The sequence below is a fragment of the Lontra canadensis genome, unplaced genomic scaffold (assembly GCF_010015895.1).
Source record: "Lontra canadensis isolate GAN:19392208 unplaced genomic scaffold, GSC_riverotter_1.0 scaffold12, whole genome shotgun sequence".
NCBI classification, from domain to species: domain Eukaryota; kingdom Metazoa; phylum Chordata; class Mammalia; order Carnivora; family Mustelidae; genus Lontra; species Lontra canadensis.
The window spans coordinates 25,141,948-25,160,667 of NW_022631006.1; positions in this window are offsets into that span (position 1 = coordinate 25,141,948).

The following is an 18,720-nucleotide window of genomic DNA, read 5'->3' on the forward strand; positions in this document are numbered from 1 at the left end:
GGCTCTTTCCACAGTTTGGCGACTGTGGCCATTGTGCCTTTTCCTTTTTTATCTTGCAGTCACTCGAATGACATTTTAGAGATGTTTCTTCAGTTAACATAAGAGTAAAAGGATTTTTTAAAAAGTGACCCTTTTGCACAAGCCAGAAGAGCAGTAAAAGACAAGCAGTGCCTTGCTTCCTGTGAAAAAGGCTTGGCAGTTAGCCTTTGTAATTATGAAGCAATCATGTTAATAGATGTTTAAGAATAATGCAACTGGAGCTGTACTGAGCCAAGGATGGAAATGAACACATGAGACCATTTTTTCTTCATCCATTGGTATTCTTAAAAGTGTCCAAGAAGGGGTTTTAATTCAGTAAGATCCAGAAGTTTTGGACACTTTAGTTTTTCTTCTTAGGGACAAACCAGAGTTTAGTCACTGGAGCATTTCTCAGGATGTCGCATGGTTCATGCTGATGGACATCATGAAACCTTTATTTAGTCAGTTTGGCTTATACTTATTCAGTGGCTGTTCGAACTTCTGCCCTTACATGCAAGGGTGAGTAATCTCATTACTTCTCAACATACATTACAGGAAAACCCTAGTCTTGAAAAATTCTGAAAAACATGCTCCATGGCCAAATAAACTTGAGGAACACAATGAATTATTCCTTTTTTGCAGAATCACAACACATTGTTAGTAAACAAAAGGTTCTGAGAACTCCTGCTGGAAAAAAAATAACTTTGTTTAACCCAGCACTTCCCAAACTTAGTTGACCATAGAACTTTTTTTTTTTTAAGACAATTTTAGGAAACTAACTGCAGGATGGTTTGGGAACCAATATCTTTACCGGGGCAGTTGAACTTTGATTTCCCCTTAGAAAACCATGAGCATTATAATATGCCACCCCTAAATATGCCACTTTGGCATAAGGATTATTTTGACCTAAAGGCAATTGAGAAGCAGCAGATGTAGGAAGAACTCTCTGTCCTCTGCTTCTACCAAAAATCAGGGCATCGATGTCCCTTTGTAAAAGTGACACAAATTTTCATTTGTAAAGGTGTCCCCTCTCTTCTGTACTCGGAAGAGGAAAATAACCCTTATTACCAGAAACAGATGGCACTGAGATGAGTCTGCATAAATAAACCTTACTAAAATAACCCTTATTCTCCATCAGTTTGCCCATATATTTACTTTTCCCCAATTTGCCACCTCTATAAGCCCAAGCCCCTTTTTGTTTGCCTATTTGGTTCACATTTTATCACTCTCTGTTAAAACAGTATATAAGCTTCTAAGCCTAACAGCTTCTTTTGGGTTTTTACTTTTCCATGTAGTCTTCATGAAAGTAAAATTTAAAAGATCAATTAAATTTGTACGCTGTCTTGTCCATTTAATTCACAGGCCTGTCTTGTCCATTTAATTCACAGGCCTCAGTCACCAACCCTAAAGAGGTAGAGGTAAAGTTTTTCCTCCCCTACACACACATACACACACTCTTAATTTTTTTTCTAATTAACCCAGAGTCTGAAGTAACAGCTGAAGAAGAAACTAGAGGTGAAATGATTGGTACAGAATGTCACATTGTAGTGTAATTTGTTGAGTGTCATATGGTATTAATAGCAACATCCTGAAAATGAAAATGAATAAAAGTTTGATCAGTGTACCATGATATTCTTTCATGTGAGCATCCCAAGAAAAGGTCACTGAGAGTTCTCCATTTAGATTTTAATTTTAGACTCCAGGATTTCACACTAGGCCTTTCTCATTCCTAACCATGCAGTGAAAGAACAGTTCACATTTCCAATATACCTTGTTTTCCCAGCCCTTTAAATATGTGTTTCTTTAAAAAGTTTTAAGTTTCAAGAAGGGAGAAGAATGGGCAAGAAGAGTGGGCCAGAAATAATAGAAGAAAATAAAGGTAAATATAGAAAATGAAGAAAATCCCCCTCTCCTAAGAAAGTTTAACATAAAGGACCCCAAAAGTTACACCTTGCGTCAGACATGCTGAATTCTCTCTTGGTTGATCTCCAGAGATGACTGTCTCCACTATCCCCTTCCTCTCCATCTTTGGCTTACATAATAGACACACCTAACACTTAACTCTTCTTGCAGAAAATCTGAGTTCAAGAGCCTCAATGGTAGCCGCTTCTCCTTGGGAAATTCCTGGTTTAATATAAAAAGCTCTTTTGAGAAATTGATTTTACTGACATTTTTCAAAAAATTCAAAATTCTGGATAAGATCTGATTATATAAAATACTATTTTTTTTCTACTTTAGTTCATTGGCTCATTTTCGCCCTTTGGGAAGGTTTTTTTTTTTTTTTTTTTTTTTTTTTTCAGTTGTTCATGAATAAATGTGCCTTCTGTACTATTGTATGCTCATTACCCCTATGATTCCAGTCACACCTTTCTGTGTGATTTCTTCTTCTAATTCCAGACTGTTCCAAGAACAGTAATGGAACCGGAGTAGACCTAGTTAATTTGCATTTTATTTTTCTGGCTTACTACTTTTCACAGAAATGAATTGAGTTAAAGATACGAAAAAGCTGGAAGATGTCTTTGAAGGTATTTAATTCTTGCAGATTCACTGACTACTGAGGGCCTACTGTGTGACAGGCAACAATGCCAAAAATGACCCATTAATTCATAGGTAAGAGCACGAAGGAATTGGGTGATTTGCCTAAAATACTACAATTAGTTGAATGGTGACTAAAACCACTCTTCAACTTTCAGGCAAATCCCTTACGATGCTGCTCTTCAAACCTACTTGCTTGAGACAAGTAAAAGGAGTAACACCTACACTCTGCACAGGAGTAAGGCGAGCTTCCTAAAGAATCCCTCTCATGGGGCACCTGGGTGGCTCAGTGGGTTAAGCCTCTATCTTCGGCTCAGGTCATGATCCCAGGATCCTGGGATCGAGCCCCACATCGGGCTCTCTGCTCAGCGGGGAGCCTGCTTCCCTTCCTCTCTCTGCCTGCCTCTCTGTCTATTTGTAATCTCTGTCTGTCAAATAAATAAATAAAACCTCAAAAAAAAAAAAAAAAGAATTCCTCTCATGGTTAGAGCACCAGAGAGGATACTAGGTTGCCCAAAATCAGGATAGGAGATGAGAGATTGATAAAAGTATCTTTGATGTTTATAAGGGCACCTGAGTGGCGCAGTCAGTTAAGCAGCTGCCTTCAGCTCAGGTCATGATCACAGGGTCCTGGGATCGAGCCCTGCATCAGGCTCCCTGCTCAATGGAGAGCCTGCTTCTCTCTCTCTCCCTCTGTCTGCTGCTCTACTTGTGCTCTCTCTCTCTCTGTTAAATAAATAAAATCTTTAAAAAAAAAAAAAAGTATCTTTGATGTTTATAGTGTTTATACTTACGGGTGAAAGCCAAATTAATACTTGTTTTGTTCTGAAAAAGGTATGAGAAACAGAATGGGAAAGAACTCTGGTAAGCAGTACTTAATTTGTGCCTTTGAAATTCTAAACCCTAAAGTCTTTGTGAGGGGAGACCCTCTAAATAATCTTTATTTTTTTCTTTTCAAATTTATATTTAAATCCTAGCTAGTTCACATACAGTGCAATAGTGGGTTCAGGAGTAGAATTCAGTGATTCATCACTTACATACAACACCCAGTGCTCATCACAAGTGCCCTTAATGCCCATCAGCCATCTAGCCCATCCCCCGCCCCTTCCCTCCATCAACCTTCAGTTTGTTCTCTGAGAGTCTCTTATGGGTTGCTTGCCTCTCTTTTTTTTAAAGTTTGGGGTTGCTTTGATTTGTTTCATTTTTTAAGCACAGTCAGAACAGGTTAAATAACAGGTTTTTTGTTTGTTTTTGTTTTTTTTTAAGATTTTATTTATTTGACAGAGATCACAAGCAGGCAGAGCAGCAGGCAGAGAGAGAGAGAGAGAGGAGGAAGTAGGCTCCCTGCTGAGCAGAGAGCCTGAAGCGGGACTCGATCCCAGGACCCTGGGATCATGACCTGAGCCGAAGCCAGTGGCTTTAACCCACTGAACCACCCAGGCACCCCTAAATAACAGTTTTTAAAATGTAATATGTAATGAGGGGAAAGATATGACTTACCAAAACCTGCACTTTAAGTTACCATTTTATGACATCTATTTCAGCCTCTCATTTTAACTGTACAGACCACAAACCTTTAGCACACTTGGGAGCTGAAAAGAAAATCTATGTGAGTTCAAGTTCCCAGGAGTAAAAGTCTATTGTTAACACAACTCAAAGCAAGATGCTCTTATGCAATTATAAACCAGTTGAATTAAGTTTTTTAGAAGCTACCATTGTACTTCTTGATCTAGTTGAACTGTTAGTAAGTGAATGGGCTCATCGAAGGAAGCAGAGATCGCGTTTTCCTCTGCAGGAATACACCCCTACCTTTGGTGAAGACTTGTGAATGTTAGCAAGCATTGATACTTCAGGAATTAAATTGATCAGGTGGTTCCCTTAAGTTACCATAGTACTTTTAGTATTGAGCATAGGACATGAAATTATTGGTCCTTGTCTAGAATTAAATAACAGTAATCACCTCACCCTGACCTGGCTAGTCTGAAATGGCAAATGCAGATGAAAGGAATGTAAAGATCTCTGACATCAGATTTGGCACTCTCAAAACACATTGGAAATATCAGCTATGAGGAGTTCCTAAGTTAGTGGGACCTTGCAAAAAGCAGGACGTGCTACCTATCAGTAGGCATTTTGGGATCCTAAAGGAGATATTTGGTAATTTATTGTGTGAAATACTGATATAAATTTTTTAGGAAAAAATAACAACAGAGGGAGGGTATTTTGTTTGTGAAATGCACAAACTCCTTTGGTTCTGGTGCCAGCCATGTATAGACCACTTTCTTCAGTTTAAGTAAACTTTTTAGTGAAGTGTATTATACATATAGAAAAGTACATATGCCAGGGGAACAACTGTACATTATCATAAAGTGAATACAATCATGTAATCATCACCCAAATCAACAAATAGAACATGGCCAGCTCCAGAAATCTGCTATCAGACCCCTTACCAGTCACTATCCCTGCCAAATAAATACCTTGTCTTCTGCCATGATTAGTTTTGGTTTTGAGCTTTACATGAATGGAATCATACAGAATGTGCTTTGTCCTCTCAAATAGATTTCTCTGTATGGTGTGAGGTAGGGATCAAGATTGAGCACTATTTATTAGAAGACCATCTTTTCCCTTCCTACAGTATAATGTCATCTTTGTCATAAATCAAGTGATAGTTTATGGGTGAGTCTATCTGAACTTGTTTCATTTATATAGTTTTCTTGTGCCAACATTTCACTGCTTTAATTAGTGTCACTATGTAATAGTGATGTTTGGTTGTGTGTATACTTCAGCTGTATGCTTCCTTAGTCATTGTATATAAAGTTTAGAATCATCTTGGCAATTCTACAAAAAAAAAAAGGGATTTTTACTAGGATGACATTGAATCTATAAATCAATTTGGGGGAAATTGACATCTTTACTATCTAGGAACATGGCATCTCCTTCCATTTACTTAAGGCTTTTAATCTCAATGTTTTATAGTTTTCTATACAAAGGTCTTGGCCATCTTCTGTGAAATTTATTACTAGGTATTTTTTTTTGTGCTATTATAAATGGAACTTTTTTATTACACTTTATTACATTTTCTAATTGTTTGTTACTGGTATATAGAAATACAATATATTTTTGTATGTTGACCTGGTGCATGCTGATATTGATGAATTCAAGGTTTCTTATAGTTTACTATTTCTTATAGTCTAACTGTAGACTCTTGGATTTTTTACACACGTAATTTTGTCATCTGTGAATGACAGTACTTTCATTTCTATTTATAATCTTAATAGTTTTTACTTCCTCTTTAATTATATGCCTTATATTTCTCTTTTCTGCCTTATTAACCTGGTGGCCTCTGGTACAATGTTGAGTAGAGGCCATCAGAATGAGTATCTTTGTTTCTTGCCAATTTGGGGGGTAGGCTTTCCATATTTCACTAGTCAGTGTTTGCTGATGGATTTCTGATGCTCTGTATCAGATTTTAAGAGTTTCCTTCTATTCGTAGTGTGCCAAGTGGGGTTTTTTTTTCAACATGAATGAACGTTGAATTTAACAAATTCTTTTCTGTGTTCATCAAGATGATTATAAACTTTTCTCCATTATTAATGTGGTGAATTGCATCAATGTGCTTTTCTATCGATTGTTTTTTCTTCTTCTGGTTATGGGCCAAAATTGCTACTCTTTACATGCCTCATAATTTTTATTGGATCCTGGAAATTACAAATGCTATGTTGCTGAATATTTAGATTTTTTTGGTTTTTATTTTTTTAAAGATTTTATTGATTTATTTATTTGCGAAAAAGAGAGCGCATGTTGTGTGCACAAGTGGGGGCAGGGACCAAGAGGGAGGGAAAGGAAGAGAATCTCAAGCAGACTCTGCTTTGGCGGGCAGTTGTGGACTGTGTGGTCAATTTTTGATATTTGTTTTTAAGTTTTGTTGCCCTGGAATTCAGTACTTTCACTCTAGGGCTAACTTAGTTCAGTCAGTTCTGACCCTTCCTGTGGTCACTGTCCCAGGTGTTCAATGAGGTATCGTACTCCAGCTAGTAGAAATTTAAACATTTCTTACACTTGTGCAAGCTCTGGAAATTGCTTAGCTTACAGCTTATGGCAGTTAGTTGTGCCTCACTTGACCTTATGGAGTTCTACCCTGCACATGTGTGGGTTATTATTCAGCCAAAGACTTGAGGAGGCCCCTCTTTGGAGTTCTCCAGCTCTTTGTGGGCATAACTCTGTTTATTTATGTACACTGCCCTACACATCCTAGCCAGCTCAGCCTGCACAGGTTTCTAGATCCTAAATTCAGCAGGGCTGTGAGGCTTATACTTCAGTTCTCCTTCCCAGGGCTGCTGTTGGGAAATTGCCTCTGGGCAAAAGGCCAGGGAGTCACCGGGCTCATCCCGTTTTGCTCCTTTCTCTGGGGGATGTACTGTCTGCAAGTAGTTGCTTCCTATATTTCTTCCAGTTTTCTAGTTGATTATAGTGGAATGATGAGTTACTGTTTCATGAGCAGAAGCAGAAGTCCTTACAATTTGATTTTTCAAATATGAAAGCAACCTGACATTCCTAATTTTAAAAAAAAATTGTCACACAAGTTTGCTAATATTTTTATTAGGATTCCTGTATTTATATTTATGAGAGAGATTGGTCTATAATTATTGTGATTGTATCATTCTTGTCAAATTGGGCATCAAGATTATGCTGGCCTCATAAATGGAGTTGAAAGTGTTTTTTCCCTTTTCTATTCACTGGAAAAAATTTTGTAAAATTGGTATTCCTTTTTCGGCCTTTGGAACAATTCCGTGAAATCATCTAAGCCTAGGGATTTCTTTGCGGAAAGGTTTTTAATTTCAAATTTAATTTAGTTAATAGTATAGAACTATTCTGTTTCTTTTTGTGTTGGTTTGGTAAATTTTGTTTTTCTATGAATGTGTCCAGTTTATATTGCCAAAAGTAATTGGGTGTGGAGTTTGATTTCCTACTTGTAAGCTAGTACGATGAAAACATAGAACCCCCGGGTGACACACAGAAGGCCGCACCAATCACAGCACCGCAAGCAGCGCCGCAAGCAGCGTGGGCATCAGGACGCTTGTTTGCGTCGGTTCCCCTTGCTCCCCAAGTCCCACAGACGTGACATGGAGGGCCCCCAGGGATGCCTGCGTACCCAGGGGATTGTGTTATAGCAGAACACTGGGGAATCCACCCCTCCGGTAGCAGGCATAAGCAAGCTTGTTTATTGTCCCAGAGGGAGACGTGACCTCATCTGCAAGGTTGCTTGCTACGAATTCAGCCCTGGGGAAATGGCTTGAATAAAGAGCAGTCTTGTACTCTCGGTGTGCGCAAGAGCGTATCTCTGTGAACTCGTTTCTTTCTCCTTATACTTCTGTCAGTTCTTTGCATTGACAATTGATGCATTTTGAGACTATGTTATTAAATTTATAAAAATTTATAATTATTATACCTTCCTGGTTTATGAGCTTTTTTATCATGAGGAAATGATTCCCCTGTTACTTCAGTTAAGATTCTTGCCTTAAAGTCTACCATGCCTTATGTTAATGTAACTGTACCAGTTTTCTTTTGGTTAGATTTTTCATGCCATATTTGCTTCTAGCCTCCTACTCAATCTTTCTGCATGCTTATATTTAAGATTTCTCTTTTGTCAGCAGCACATATAATTAGTGTAATGATTTTTGTCTTTTAATTAGAGTAAATCATTTTACTTTTATATAATTGCTGATATATTTGGGTTTATTTATTTATTTATTTATTTATTTATTAAAGATCACAAGCAGGCAGAGAGGCAGGCAGAGAGAGAGGAGGAAGCAGGCTCCCTGCTGAGCAGAGAGCCCGTCGCGGGGCTCGATCCCAGGACCCTGAGATCATGACCTGAGCCAAAGGCAGCGGCTTAACCCACTGAGCCACCCAGGCGCCCCTGTTTGGGTTTATTTTAACCATTTAATTTTCCCTAGGTTTTGTGTTCTTTTTTTCACATCTTTCTTGACTTCCTTTGTATATATAAAGTATTGTTTATTATTTTATTTTCCTCATTCTATTAGTTTATTAGTAATACATTCTTTTACCAGTTATCCTAACGATTACAAAAGACATTCTTTTTTTTTTTTTTTAAGATTATTTATTTATTTGAGAGAGAGAGAATGCACAAGTGGAGGGAGGGGCAGAGGGAGAGGGATAAGCCAATTCTAAGCTGAGTGTGAAGCCTGACATGGGGCTTGATCCCCGCACCCTGAGATCATGAAGCCGAAACCAAGAGTTGGGACACTTTAACTGACTGAGCCATCCAGGTGCCCCACAAAAGACATTCTGGACTTACTATAGTCTACTAAGAATTAATAATACCTATTCCACTCCCCAGATGATGCTAAGCCTTATAGTACTAACTACATTAAATCCTCCTGCTTTGTCTTACCATTGTTACACATTTTATTTTTACATAAAATTTTGTAAAACTTTTTCTACGTTAGATTGCTTCAATCTAGTTAGGACCATACATCCCCCAGAATGGCTTGCTGTCTCTGGGAAGGTCATGTTAGCTCTGGCTCACCGTCAGTCCTAGGATGTGGGATCTAGAGGTCCCAGGTGAAAGCCTGGAATAGTTCTTGAACCAGCCGTCCGTGGCTAGTCCTGAACTCAGTTTTTGTCTCTGTAGCATCACGAAACAACCCAAAACTCCGCTTTGCTATTTCACCCAGTTTCTGTTTGGTTTGCAGGCCTCTTGTCCTGCCTAACTTAATTAGTAAATAACCCGAGGAAAACTAATGCTGATGGTGGGCTCCCATTTGTGCATTCCATTTTTCTCTAGGATCTTAGTTCTAAGTCCTAATTGCCTTGACAGCTCCCAACTTCAGTATTTATCTTCCCAGTCCCTCACTGTTTGCCCTGCACCAAGAATTGCTGAATGCCCTATTTTGTTGCATTTGGACAGCTATGACAAAAATATCATGGACTGAGTGGCTTAAATGACAAACCTTTTTTTCTCACAGTTCCGGGGGCTAGGAAGTCCGATATCTATGTGCCAGCAGTTTCAGGTCTGGCGAACACCCACTTTGTTTCATAATGCACAGTCTTTTCACTGTGACCTCATGTGTTAGAGGGCAATAATGTCCTCTGTGGTCCCTTTTGAAAGAGCACTAATCTCATGCATAAAGGCTCCACCCTCGTAACCTAATCCCCTCCCACAGGCCCCATCTCCAAATATTAAGACATTGGGGGTTCAGATTTCAACCTAAGAATTGGGGAAGGACACAAACATCCAGTCCACTGCATGCCCCTAGGAGGAAAAAACTGTGCAAAAAATTGGGATTTCCTGTTAGCTTCCCTTCCCACAAGTCCTGGGTATCTCAGCAGGTTTCCAGGCTCTTCTAACAGGCTTTTTCCCTCTAATCTAGCTTTTTAAATGGTTCTCAGTGAGTATTGGTCAGGCCATAGCATGAGAGCCAAACTGGATGACATTCAAGAAACACTGATTTGCTGCATTATTATACCTGTTCTTTCACTGAACTTTAACTTGTATCCCTTTAGCGTAAGAAGAGAAAGCAAACACTATTTCCCATTAGCAGGCTCTGGAGTTGTGCTATTGCAGAAAAATTACACTTAATCCTGAGCCTGGTCAGACCCTACCTCATTCCTGATACCACTTGGCTCGTCTTTCCATCTAGGAACCTCTAGACCCACCTGCAGGAGTGGCCTTATCCCTGATCTTGGACCAGTCCTGGGACTCATCAGCAGAAGGTAGAAGGCAGACAGCCAGGACTAGCCCTGTGACCTCCAGCTTCAGGTCAGCCCTGCCACCAGGTGGGCTTACAGCTTATGTGATAGATAGGAGCACTTGCATGTTTTGGTGGGTTCAAAGCCTATACAATTTTAAGGGCCATCGTTAAGAAGGAGGACGCAAATTTATGAATATGAAATTAGGCGTAAGGTCCTAGAAGGGGCCACATAAGAGAGGAGTCTTCAAACCCAACCTTGACTCACTGCCTCCTAATTCTGCCTCCTTACCTGATGTTCCGTCTTCATGAAAACAACTACTCTAGCGAGATCTGTTTCTTCCACGTAGATTTGGGGCCCTGCCACTGGCGAGTTCTAATTTGACATCTGGACTGAGTACATCCTTAAAAGCGTCTGGCAGGAAGAAATGTTTTAAGGTTCTCCAGGAAGAGGGACCATGGAGCCAGGAGAATGCTCACAAATCAGTGAGAGACACTGAAGATAGACCTTCAGGTAAAGTATTAAAGGTGTTTACTGGGTATTTACTGTGGTTTTACATGCACTCTCATTTGATTTTCTCAAGAACCCTAAGACATAGGTAGTACTTTGAAATCCCCATTGTATATTTGAGAAAACTTCTCTAAGCCTTATTTATCCAAAGTCAGAAAATGTAGAAATGAAAGAACTGGGATTTGAACTTTGACTCCAAAGTGCTGCATTCTCTAAACTGCTTCAAAACAGAACCATTTTGTTATATTTATCTACAAAGGCCTGGCTCCGAGGTGGGGTGTACTGTCTGTGATGATATTAGAAAACTTGCTTTATGGTGCCGAGGTGACCGGGTCATACTTACACTGTTCTCTCTATTAGATGGAGATAATAAACTCTTTAGTCAGTGTTTTGCTTATAACAGCCATAGATCTCCTTACTTCAGACATTACCCCCCATTTTTTTTTGTTCTGTCCCCATGGTTATGAATATATTTACACCATTTTTTAGTTACTTGTAGATCCATTCTCAGAGAACTCTCCGTTGGCATTATTCCAAATTTGTACCATAGTATTTTTAATGTAGACTATCATAGGGATACGTGCTCATGATCATTTCATGACTTATTACCAGAGGAGTCAATATCCCTCTAGCATAAGAAGAGAAACCAAACAAACACTATTTCACTTCAGCAGGCTCTGGAGTTGTGCTGTTGCCTTTTGTCAGCTCTACTTATGTAATTCAGAAGAAGAGCACTTACCACTATTTAACAGACTTTTTCAGGAGGGCCTGGGTGTGCAGCACCCTGCCAAATTTCCCATGAGTTATGGAGAAAAGCCATTTGTATTCTGAAATTGCAAATCAGCCAGGCAATCACCACACAGAAATAGCCCCCATGAAAATAAAGCAGTGCTATATTTGAAGCCTTAATCATGTATATTTATAGACCTGAGTTTAGTTCTATTTGGAAATTTTCACATTATACAGTAACATTGTGATTACCAACATCCTTAGTGGGGGAGGGGAGGGGACTTTGATCCATTTACATTTTCTGAGTAATGGAGAGTTAGTCACCAAGAATTTTTCTGTCCACCCTTTGCTAAATGCCTTTCAAAAATTGCTTTGGTGAGCTCATAGGGAGATGAGAAAGCCACCTAGGAGGTATTAGAGGTAGAAGGAGTAGGGCAAGTGTGTTCTCACCAGATTTGTCAGCAATGCATAAAAATCCACCATTAGAGATTCAGTCATGTGGCTTGGGACGCTTTCCTACATTAAAATGAAAAGCATTTGGGTTGGCTAACATACTGTACATATTAGTGTCTTAGTACTCAGTATTGGTAAGTTTATCAGGACTTTCCCTGACAGAAGATTGGAAAAGATGGTAAATGCTTGAGGGCTTTATGTACCCCGGGATGAGAGAGCGGTTTCACCGGTTTCCTGATGCTGGTGGTGACTATCTGCCCTTCTTTAGTGAATATGCATCACTGATCTGTGATGACTCAGCATTTTGTCCCCCACCCCCACCCCCCGACTCACATCAGCAGAATGACTCATCAGCTTTTTCACCCTCACAACTGCTTCTGTGACATTCACTGTCTTCCCATCTCCTAGTCACTCATGCTGGTGAGAGAAGACAACATTTGGATCCCTGGAAGAATATTCTAGGCAGAGGGAATGGCAGGGTGAGGGCCCTGACCCAGGACTTGGTCCAGGGTGTTGAAAGAGAATGAGAAAGCAGTAGAAGGACAGGGAGGCTGGAGAGGAACCCATGTGGGCATTTTCCAAATGAGAAAACTTAGAGTTGGCTTTGACTTCTTTCTCTGCCTCTATCCTCTCATCTAGTCCTTTCTCAAGGGCTCTGACACATTTCTCACACTTGCGACCTCCTCTCCATTTCCATCACTACTGTAGAAGATTGATTCCTTCCCAACCCTCCCCAACTCATAGCTTTTCCCAGATCTGTCCTCCACTTGCTGTTAGTTAGCCTTTTACACCACAGGTCATTCCCCTCTTTGCCGTCCTCCATGGCACCATGTTATCTATGGCCACACTATCCAATAGAACTATCCACAGTGAAGAAAATGTCCTATCATCTGTACTAATGTCTATATGTACCTTCTAAATGTGCTTAGTGAGACTGAGAAACTGAATTTCTAACTTTATTTAATTTTAGATCATGTAAATTACCACATGTTGCTAATGGCTACAGAATTGAACAGTGTGGCATTTCTATGGTTTTTGATCTTTTGAGAACATCATATTTGCCTTTGAGAATCTAATGAAAGCTTCATGTCCCTTTAATAGTTCAGTTACAATATTTTTCCAAGAATTCTAGTGGTTCATGATTCCACAGAGCCTGTCCATGTATGCCCCTTGTTAAGAGCTCCTGGCCTACAGGGTAAAAGTCCAAGCTCATCTCTGGACTTAGAAAACAGAGAGCACATGAATAATATCTTCAGTCTTGAGCTAAATTGAATGGGTCAATTGTCTTGACTTCTGGAAGCAGACTAGTTGGAGGGCTCAATGCTGATTAGGAAAAGAAGCCAGTGGGTTGTCTCAGAAGGGAGGTATTAGGTGTCAGGTGGCACAGAACTGGGAGTTGAGGGAAGCAGAAATAGATTGGAAATGTGGTGCCAGACGGGACAAGGCAACATGGTCTACCCTGGAGGTCATGAGTGAAGTGAGGCGCTGGTCCCACTGGGATACACTCATCTGCTTATAAGGGACTGTAGCCCCATCCTGTACTTATTACCACCACCACCCTGGGCCACCCTGTCACAGTTTCCCCAAAACAGCATGCTTCTACACCATTGCCAACATGGCCTCTTGCTAAAATGCTCTTTTTTTCCTGTTGACCTGCCAAACTTCTTATTCTACAAGGTCAAGTTCATCTCCTTTGTGATGTTCCCCTACCTATCTTCCTTGTGAAATCAGTCACTCTTCAGCCAGGCTCTTACCACCTCTCTCCCAGCCTCCTAGCCCCCATGGTGGATTAGTAGTTTTGGAGTCAGGTAGACCTAAATGTCAAGTTGCTACGGTAGCTCTGCCACTTGCTAAGTTGTTGACCCTGAACCATAGTGCATTAGTTTTCTCATCTACATCATTGGGGTAATAAGACCTTTCTTGAAGAGTTTTTATGAGGATTAAATATGACATGATATGGGAACAGACTAGTATAATGCCGGACCCAGAGTGGAAACTCAGTAAACAGCACCTGTCATTACAGTATTACCGTCTATCTGAATGGAAGCAGAAGCAGCACCACTGGACGATACCATGACTTGCCTACAGATGTTCTTCTCTCCCACATTAGACTGGATTCCAGAGTGCTTTCCTGTTTCCAGAAGTTTAGAAGCCCACCTGCTATGAAGAAGGAGCATATGACTTGATTTCCTAGACAGAAAAGTTCTTGGCATCATTTATCTGGCTAAAAATTTTTAGGGTGTCCTAACTGTATACCACACCCTTCCACTGGACAGATTAATAGTATTATAAATATGTACCATTGAAACCTGCTTTATCATTTTGTTTAAAATGTTTGAAAAGGGGGTACCTGGGTGATCAGTGAGTTAAGTGTCTGCCTTCAGCTCAGGTCATGATCCTGGGGTCCTGAGATCAAGTATCACGTAAGGCTCCTTGCTCAGTAGAGAATCTGCTTCTCCCTCTGCCCTTCTCTCCATTTGTGCACATGCTCTCTCTCTCTCTCTCTTTAAAATAAAGTAAGGTGTTCAAAAAGATCTGGTCAAGAATGTTCTTTTCTAGCTCTGGTATTGTTGGAATGCTGTGCTTTAGCCATACCTTGGTTTAGCAGACTGATGTCAGACACGGTGCATGAGATGGGGCTGCTGTTGCCAGCTCTGTTCCTGTAAGGTGAGGGAGAAAGACACAGAGCAGGCATAAACTGAGTGGGGAAGAGACCTGAGAAAACCCTCAGCCCCATACTCGCTGCTCTTAGGTTGTGATTGCTTTTATTAATGAAACACATAATGGGTTCCCTCGTATCAGTTCTGAAGGAAAAAACACAGCTCCTCAATTATTTTGTTCCTTTTTAAGAAATGACTAGAGACAGGGCTCCAGAAAAGGTTGAATGACGGCCCAGTGCTGACTCTTCACCAAGCTGCCACACACCCAGCCAAGAAGGGGGCCTCCAGCATCTGCCCAGTAGCCACCTCCTGCTAAGCTAGTACTCCCTGGAGTAAGCCTGCTCAATGGCCTCCCTTCTGCTTCTGGTTCATGGCCCACGGTCCTCCCTGGGGCCTGTTCTGCTGCTTCTTATCAGTTTTTGCTATGTTCTCCCCAGCTCCGAGGCCTTGAACTTCTCACTGCTCTCCCCAGATTTGTCCTGGTCCCCTTGTCCTCACTGGCCTGCCCCCCCCCCCCCCCGCCAACCCAGCCTCAATGTCTCCATTCCCACAGGAGTCAGGGAGCCATTGCTCATCTCCCTTTTTCTTCCCACCCCCACTTTGGCCCAACTGAAATGTGTTCTCCCTCCTTTGCCCGCTGGGATGGAGATGGCATCCAGTGGCATTTTAGATTGAGAAATCACAAAGCACGAATATGAATCCCAGCAGCCTTGGTTTATCCAGATCTTTAAGGCCATTCTAGCCCTGAGCAGCTGTGATTAAACCCTGCCTGGAGCTTCCAACAAGGAAGACCTTGGCCATCATGGACTAACTAAAACATCTAAAATTTGACCACTGGGAGAAAAGAGGCACACATATTGACAGGTGTTCACATGGGGAGAGGAGCTGAGAGAGCTCATCAGCTAAGGTCACCTGCTTGCTATGCTGACCAAGCTTTGCTAGGATGTTACGGCCTGCATTTCTTTTCAAGCCTGGGAAGCTGGCACAGCCCCATTTAACAAGCCAGCAGGGACGGCTTACTGATTACGTGCTCACTTGTTTGGAGCACCTGAAGCATGCCAGCCATCCTGCAGCTTTGTATGTGGCTCAGGGCAGCCATCAGTCAGTACCCAGTAAGCACCAAACACTCACTCACCTGAACGCAGTGAGATGCAGAAGAATATCTTCAAGGTGGTGGATTTCCAGTTGGGTATCTTAGTTTCTCTGCAGGCATTTTTTTTTTTTAGGTTTTGTTTATTTGTTTTAGAGAGAGAGTATGCATGGGGAGAGGAGCCGAGGGAGAGGGAGGGGAAACAGAGTGAATCCCAAGCAGACTCCACACTGAGCTGAAGGCAGAGGAGACTGATACTGGAAACCTCTGTATTCCCTTTACAGTATAGATTGCCAGGGTGTAAGATTGCCATTCTCAAAACAAACAAACAAACAAACAAACAAAACAGCCCTTTGTCATTATTAAATTTTATTGGAGTTAAGCAACGCCATTGGGGTTATGTGTAGAAATCTGGATCTCCCTCTGCCATTTTTAAGAAGCCATACATAAAAGAATATATATATTATGATTCCATTTTTGTAAAATTCAAGAACGTGGTGATAGGCATCTGTGGTGATTGGAATCAGAATAATAACTGCCTGTGGATGTAGAGATTGCCTGGAAGAGGACTAAGGGAACTTTCTGGGGTGGAAATGTTCTATATCTTGATTGGTTACATGGATTATACATTTTTAAATTTTTTTTAAAAATTTTTAAAGATTTTATTTATTTATTTGACAGACAGAGATCACAAGTAGGCAGAGAGGCAGGCAGAGAGAGGAGGAAGCAGGCTCCCCGCGGAGTGGAGAGCCCAATGCGGGGCTCGATCCCAGGACCCTGGGATCATGACTTGAGCAGAAGGCAGAGGCTTTAACCCACTGAGCCACCCAGGTGCCCCAGATTATACATTTTTTAAAGCTCGTCGAAATGACACACTTAAAAATGTTCAGATCAGATTTATAATTTTAAGATAAGATTTGTAGAAATTTAAGTCAACTAAAAGGAAAAATTCCTCAAGCTCTTTGGTTACTGCAAGGGATAGCTATTTTCTAGAACAGCCTCTTTATATATATATATATATGTATATATATATATATACATTCCAGTGTAGTTAACATTCAGTGTTATATTCATTTCAGGTGTACAATAAAGGGATTTGACAGTTCCATACATCACTCAGTGTTCATCAAGATAAATGTTCTCTTAATCCCCTTCACCTATTTTACCTGTGCTACCACCCATCTTCTCTGTAACCATCTCTTTGTTCTCTGTAGTGAAGAATCTGTTTTAGGATTTCTCTCTTTCTCTTTCTTTTTCCCCTTTGTTCATTCATTCATTTTGTTTCTTAAATTCCATGGAGGAGTGAAATCATATGGGGTTTGTCTTTCTCTAATGGACTTATTTCACTTAGCATGATACTCTCTAGATCCACCCATGTTGTTGCAAATGGCAGGATTTCACTCTTTTATTTCTTGTGTATATACACCACATCTTCTTCATCCAGTCATCTGTTGGTGGACACTTAGGTTGCTCCCATTTCTTGGCTATTGTAAATAATGTTGCAATAAGTATAGAGATGCTTGTATCCCTTTGAATTAGTGATTTTGTATTCTCTGGATAAAAGAAGATCCAGTAGTGCGATTACTGGATCATAGGGTAGGTCTATTTTTAATTTTTTGAGGAGCCTCCACACTGTTTTCCACAGTGGCTGCACCAGTTTGCATTCCCGCCAACAGTGCTTGGGGGTTCTTTTTTCTCCACATCCTTGCCAAAACTTGTTGTTTCTTGTGTTTTTTATTTAGGTCATTCTGACAGGTGTGAGGTGATATCTCATTGTGGGTTTTCAGTTGTATTTCCGTGGTGCTGAGCTGTGTTGAGCTTCTTTTCACATGTCTGTTGGCCATTTGTATGTCTTCTTTGGAGAAATGTCTGTTTATGTCTTCTGCCCATTTTTAATTGGATTATTTGTATCAGAGCACATTCTTACCTCTCAGGTTTTCAGTTCCCTCTTCATTTTTAGCATCTAAGGATTTCTGTTTCTTACAGAGACTTCTATATGCTTACAAAAAATACTACTTTATCTTATCTGGCATTTCTAGTTGTTTGTCATGGGTTAGTTTAAGATTATCCTGGTACATTATCCCCTGGAACCAGAAGTCTTTACTTTCTCTAATGATTTTATCTATACAATTTTTTGCCTTCCATTTGAAATATATGTATATATGTGTACGCGTATGTAAAAAGTCTATCTTCTCTTCAGTAGCTTTGAGATTCTTTTCTGGGGTTAAATCTGTGCTTTGGAGTTTTAACCACTGTCCAAAATCTGTTGGGATAAGCCAGGATATATATTAGGGATACCTAAAGGCAGTTAGTTATTATCAATAGTATCTGTCTCAAACCTATACCTGATTGTTGCTAACTTGGCAGCAAGCTGTCCAGTAAAGCCCTGAAAAAGAAAACAGGAAGCACCGTCATGAAAACCAACATGTCCTTTGGGAGGCTGACAGATGGCTATGTCATCTTCTGTTCTTGTTTATCTTTTATCCTTTGCCTTGTATTTTCCTCCTGTGGTTAGGAGCCATGTTTAACTTTCCCCTCAAAATGTCACATATAACCTCTTACTTTATTTAGAGTTTTAGAAAGTGATTGGCCCTAAATAATTAAAATTATATAAATCAACATAGAAATAATGCAGTTTCATTTGTGATATGATTTAAGTGTTCTAAACACAATGAAAATCAATGTTAAGATCATTCTTTATTGATACACCTGGGTGGCTCAATTTGTTAAGTGTCTCCTTTCAGCTCAGGTCATGATCCCAGGGTCCAGGGATTGGCGCCCACATCGGGCTCCCAGCTCAGCGGGAAGCCTGCTTCTGCCTGCTGCTCCCCCTGCTTGTGTTCTGTCTTTCTCTCTCTGACAAATAAATAAAATATATTTTTAAAAAAAAAAGATCATTCTTTATTATCTATATTTAGTCACTGTGTGCACGTGTGATATTTAGAAGTTCTTCAAATACTTTGGGAATTTCCCAACTGCTGTGAATTTAAACTCCCCACAATATTGTCCCACTGA